Raw genomic sequence first — 6441 nt, forward strand, 5'->3', positions numbered from 1 at the left:
AATTCCATACAAAGTGTGGCTTATGACACTTCTAAGTATGCATGTTTGTGTGCAATAGGAAGCTCATTGGCAACACATACAAGAAGACATGAGGCAAGAAAGATGGATAAGAGTTTATATTTATTAAAATGTAACAACTAAAGGATCTGCCAATCAAAAAAATTCATCCCAAAGGAGGATCTCAAGTCTCCCATCTCCTGAGCCAGCTGTCAGAGGCATGCTGTGATCACAAAGCATGTTTGTGAGAGAACTCTTCCCCTTATACTGTGCCTTCTCTCCCTGGCCTTATACCACGTGAGGTGTGACGGTACAAACTCAAGCAGACAACTATCTGGATAAAAATGGCCACAACTTTATTGATTACAGGTATAGGTGGAAGTTTGGCTCTGGCATTGTGTGTATATCCATTTCAGCTTTCTGCTGGAGTGCTGGAACTATTTCAGGGTCGTGCCATGGACTATGGCCTCCCCATTGCATTGATTTACTGAGCTGACCATCCTAAGCTGGAAACCCGATGGCCCGTCTGTCCTAAACTTAGCTTCTAGATAGGGACTTCCACCAAGACCCTTCCAATGGGGTATCCTGAATACACCTCTGATACCATGGTGAGGGATGCACCACTTCACCCTGTGTTTGAAGACTTGGGTTCCTCTAATGCTTTCACAGTTTTGCTATGGAGAAGGCAAAACCTCCCGAGCTGCTGATTTGCCTACAGGGAGATGCCTTCCTAGTTCTGAATACAGCAACCATAGCAAGATCAGGAGGTACAAGAAAACCATTGAGTAAGATCTAGGGGGAAAGCAATGTTAAACAGAACCTGAAAAAGAAAATACATTTTAGAAGCATGATAAGTAATTGCCCTGAAGTGTAAACGGAATAATGTAAAGGGGGTGGGGGAGGTTTTGCTCTTCAGCTGACTGCATTGCGAAAGCCTCACACAGCCAGCCTTTTAAACTTTGCTGCAAGGCTGGATGGTGTAGCAGCCCAATGCCCAGCCAGCCAGTGAGGCACTGCCGTCCACTTGGAACCTCTGATTGGCCCATTCAAAGTTGCCCTATTTGGAGGGGAAACCACCCCTCAATACTGCGAGTGGTGGGCGAGCATGCTTTGGCTGCCCGGGACAAAGGCAGAGTGTGATGGGGCTGCATCCATTGATCTCCTTGGAAGTGGTGAGAGGGCACTCTGTGCTCCTTGGATGTATGAAAGACCTACGTTTCCCAGCACAATTCAAAGTGTTGGTGCTGACCTTTAAAGCCCTAAACGGCCTCAGCCCAGTATACCTGAAGGAGCATCTCCACTCCCATCGTTCAGCCTGGACACTGAGGTCCAGCGCCAAAAGCCTTCTGGCGGTTCCTTCACTGTGAGAAGTTAGGTTACAGGGAACCAGGCAGAGGGCCTTCTCGGTAGTGGCTCCCATCCTGTGGAACACCCTCCCAAAAGATGTCAAGGAGATAAACAACTATCTGACTTTTAGAAGACCCCTGAAGGCAGCCCTGTTTAGGAAAATTTTTAATGTTTGAAGTTTCATTTTGTTTTTAATATTCTGTTGAAAGCCGCCCTGAGTGGCTGGGGAAACAGCCAGATGAGCGGGGTAGGATTATTATTATTATTATTATTATTGGCATTTTGTCTCATTCATGCTCATGCACACTGCACCAAAGCAATGGAGACAGGGCTGACATTGGTCCATTTAAGCCCACCCTAGCTTCTAGCTTGGCCTTCTTGGGGTTTTATGGTACCCACCCTCCAAACCTTTATTAAGTGTAGACATTTGCTGGCTGATTTTTAATAATAATAATAATAATAATAATAATAATAATAATAATAATAATATCTTTATTGTCATTGCCCCCTCTCGGGGACAACGAAATTACTTGGCTGCTCCATCCACCCAGGTAGGGCACTCCACACAAAATCAAAACAACTATAAAAACACTAATTAAAACAATACAGTATAATACAGCAAGGAAGATTAGATGACTTTCAAAGTCCAGGCTTCCCATTCAGGGCCGAGATTGCTCTGGAGAAGAAGCTGTTCTTAAGATAGCTCGTTCTTGTCTTCATCGTCCTGTATCTCCGTCCCGACGGCAGGAGCTCGAAGAGACAGTGACCAGGATGCGATGGATCTTTTACTATGTCCAGTGCCTTCCTATGGCACCTTGTGGCATAAATCTGCTCTAAGGTGGAGAGTGGGCAGCCAACAATGCTCTCTGCTGCCTTAACAACTCTGCACAACCCCATCCTGTCCTGGGTAGTACAGCTTCCGTACCACACACATAAGCCATAAGTGAGCACGCTCTCAATGGCACAGTGATAGAAGGCAAGCAGCAGTTTCTGCGGAAGATGGTTTTTTCTTAGAATTCTCAAAAAGTACAGTCTCTGCTGCGCCTTCTTCACAAGCCCCCGTGTGTTGACACTCCAGGACAGATCCTCTTGTAATTCAATGCCCAAAAATCTGAACGTTGTTACCCTCTCCACACAGACCCCATCAATCAAAAGTGGCTGGACATTGCTCTTCTGTCTCCTGAAGTCCACCACAAGCTCCTTTGTCTTCCTTGTATTTATGAGCAAGTTGTTAGCTCTGCACCACTCTGTCAGCCACTCCACCTCATCTCTATAGTCCGTTTACCCTCCCTTTCAGAGATGAGCCCAATCACGGTTGTGTCATCTGCAAATTTGACAACCCTATTACTAGGGTGAGCAGCGACACAATCGTACGTGTAGAGAATATAAAGGAGCGGACTGAGTACGCATCCCTGTGGTGTTCCTGTGTTAGTCTTAAGCATACTAGAGGTATAGGGGCCCAACCGAACCCACTGGGGGCGGTCTGAGAAAAAGTCCAATATCCACCCACAAAGTGATAACAGAAGCCCCAGATCTTCCAGTTTAGACATCAGACGTTGTGGTAGAATGGTATTAAATGCTGAGCTGAAATCTAAAAAAAGCAGTCTGGCATAACCCCCCCCCCCCCCGCTGCTCCAAATGTGCAAGAATGGCATGGAGGGCAATCGCCACAGCGTCCTCTGTCGATCTTTTCGTTTTATAAGCAAATTGGAATGTGTCCAGTCCCTCTGGTAGGCAGGCAATGACATAATTTCGTACCAGCTTTTCAAAGCACTTCATGATTATAGGTGTGAGTGCTACTGGACGAAAGTCATTCAGATCTTCCGGGTTAGATTTTTTTGCTATTGGAACGATAGTAGAGGACTTTAGGCAGGATGGAACAATAGCCTGGGCTAGGGATCGATTTAAGATCCCAGTGAAAACTCCTGCTAGTTAATCTGCACAGTCTCCCAATACCCTTCCAGCTACCCCATCTGGCCCTGTGGCCTTCCTTGGGTTGATTCCCTTCAACACCTTCCTCATCTCTTCTTTTTCCACAGAGACTACTACATTCCTTTGTACTGATGATGGTGGTGGTGGTGATGATGGCAAAGCCTTCACAGGGAGTGGTGGTGGTGGTGGTAAAGCCTCAGCATGTGTTGCTGCAGATGTTACTTCAAAACGGGCAAAAAAAGGCATTCAAATCCTCTGCGAGGGATGCCCCTCCCTCGTCTGCCAGGGAATCCTTGGATTTATACCCTGTTAATTCTTGTACACCTTGCCACACCTGCCTGGTGTTGTTACTTTGTATATGATTCTCCAGCCGCTGTCTATACGCCTCCTTTGCTACACGGATACCTCTCTTTAGATCCGCTCTAGCTAAGCTGTACAACGACTTATTTCCACTTCTGAAAGCAGTATTTCTTGCCTTGTCATCCAGGGCTTCCTGTTTGGGTAGATCTTTATCCGACGCCTCTGTGTTACATTGTCAGTGCAGAACCTGATATAGTCCAACACTTGCTCAGTATGAGTCTCTACATCCTGTTGGGCGAATACCTCCCAATCGGTGTCATGAAAACAGTCTTGTAATTGTTGGGATGCTTCAGCTGGCCATATTGTAATATCCCTCTTTATAGCTGGAGTCCGTTTCCTCAATGGAATATATTCAGGAGTCAGGAGCAGGGACACATGATCAGATTGGCCTAGATGTGCCAATGGTTCGGCCTTATAGGCCTGTTTGACATCTGTATACAGCCTGTCCAGAGTCTTCTCTCCCCTGGTTGCACACTTTATGTGTTGATAGAATTTAGGTAGGACCACTTTCAAATCTGCCTGGTTGAAATCCCCGCATACAAGAAATGCAGCCTCGGGATACTTGCCTTGTTGTCTGCTAATGGCATCATGCAGAAGACCCATTGCCTCATTGATGTTCGCATCAGGTGCAATGTATACTATAGTTATCAGTACTGCTGTAAATTCTCGGGGGATATATATAGGTCTGCATTTAAGCGTCATAAATTCCACAGTTGGGGAGCAATGACTAGCTATCACAGCGTGGTTTGTGCACCAGCTGTTATTCACGTATGCACACAAACCTCCCCCCTTCTTTTACCAGAGTCCTCTGTTCTATCATGGCAGAACACTGTATAGCCTGTTAGTTCTATGGCTGAGTCAGGAATAATTGGTGTCAGCCAAGTTTCTGTAAGCAGCAGAAGACAGCATTCACTCACAGTTTTCTCCGTTGCTATCCACAATTTCCACTCCTCCAGCTTATTCACCAAAGATCTCACATTTGCATAGAAAATGCTGGGAAGCGGTAAGTTATAATGTTGTGTCTTCAACCTTAATTGCCTTAATCGCCTTCCTCCTCTGCAGCCTCTCTTCTGTTTACGGTCTCTCCTGTGTCTCTTTACTCCCCAGTTCTTTGAAGTCAAAAAATCTTCCTTGCAGACGCGGAGACACTCACAATTTGTGCAGCACTCACTCCTTAGCCGAATAGATAACATGTCCTGCCGACTATAAACAAGTCTATTTTGGCAGGACAAAAAAGCCAAATTCTGAGTTGAGGAGCAACCAGCCGCTGCATCTACCCGCGCCGCCATCTTAGCCTGATCTTAGCCTGATTTTGGGATTCTGAGTAGGAATGCTTTGCCTATCATCATACTAGGATACTACATCTGACCCTTGGCATGGTTGGTTTGTCCATCTTGTCATGTGCCATTAGTATTTCACACCTTGTATCCTTTCTTGACTAAACTGCGGGAGGCAGTGGAAGACAGAGTGCCTGGCATGGGGTCACGAAGAGTCGGACACGACTAAATGACTAAACAACAACAACAATCCTTTCTGCAGATCTCTTGTGTTAAATTAATAAATATGGCCTAGTTCCCTCAACCTTTGTCTCTGGAATACTTATTTTCCTATGTGGTTGCAACTCCCCTGTGTTAGTTATTCAACATCGTAAGATGCCTCAAATTCAGAATCTGCATTTTCTTTTTGCAGAATAAGGAAAAAGAAAGGGGGAAGGAGGCATAAAAAGATGTTTATGTAATGGAATTCTCTACAATAGGGTTTCCCAAACTTAGGTCTCCAGCTGCTGTTGGACTACAACTCCCATCATCCCAAGCTAACAGGATCAGTGGTCAGGGATGATGAGAATTGTAGTCCAAAAATAGCTGGCAACCCAAGTTTGGGAACCCCTGCTTTATAGCAAATTCTAGATACACATCATATCTATAAATATTTACCATATTTCCAATATCAAATTTAGCATTCCTTATGATTCTCTTCAAATTTTGATATATCTATACTGTGCTTTAAGTTCAAACATTCAGTCAGGACATTTTATACGGAATCAGACCATTTGATCCCAGCTTGTCTACATTGACTGGCAGAGTCGCTCCCAACCCTACCTAGAGAAGCAGGGAATTGAGCTGGGACCTGCAAAGCCATAGTGCTACCACTCAGCTACCCCTTTTCTACCAACATTTCTAACTACAGGTCACCCATCATGAGTCATCACCCTGGCCCTTTATTAATTGTGAGCAAAAGCATAATATTTCACATGATTCTTAGGACCAGAAGCTTAACTCCTGCCAGACCAAATTCCTGCATATTTCACCTTATTAACTTGTTCTTGGTGTTCAGGTCTGGTCTCAGGATAATTATATAGCATTTGGGAGCAAAGATACAATCCAGTAACCCAGCACCGGAGGCCAAGATGGAGAAAATCTCTGCTGCCACCATGTGTTTTCCCTTTGTGCTCAAGTAAGAGGGAACAAAGGACAACCAAACACTGCAGAAGACCAACATGCTGAAAGTGATGAATTTGGCTTCATTAAAAGTGTCTGGCAATCTCCTGGCTTGGAAAGCCACGGTGAAGCTGATAATGGCTAGAAATCCCAAGTATCCCAGAACACAATAAAACATTGTGTTTGACCCTTCACTGCATTCTACTATGATTTTTTCAGCCAATGAGTTCATGTCTAAATTTGGGAATGGAGGAGCTGTACAAAACCATATACCACAAATAATGACTTGAATAAGAGAGCAACCAATAAGAATCGAATTAGTGAGTCTTTTCCCAACCCACTTTCTCATGTTAGACCCTGGCTTGGT

This window comes from Podarcis vaucheri, assembly GCF_965113315.1.
Source record: "Podarcis vaucheri genome assembly, chromosome: 13".
Lineage (NCBI taxonomy): Eukaryota > Metazoa > Chordata > Lepidosauria > Squamata > Lacertidae > Podarcis > Podarcis vaucheri.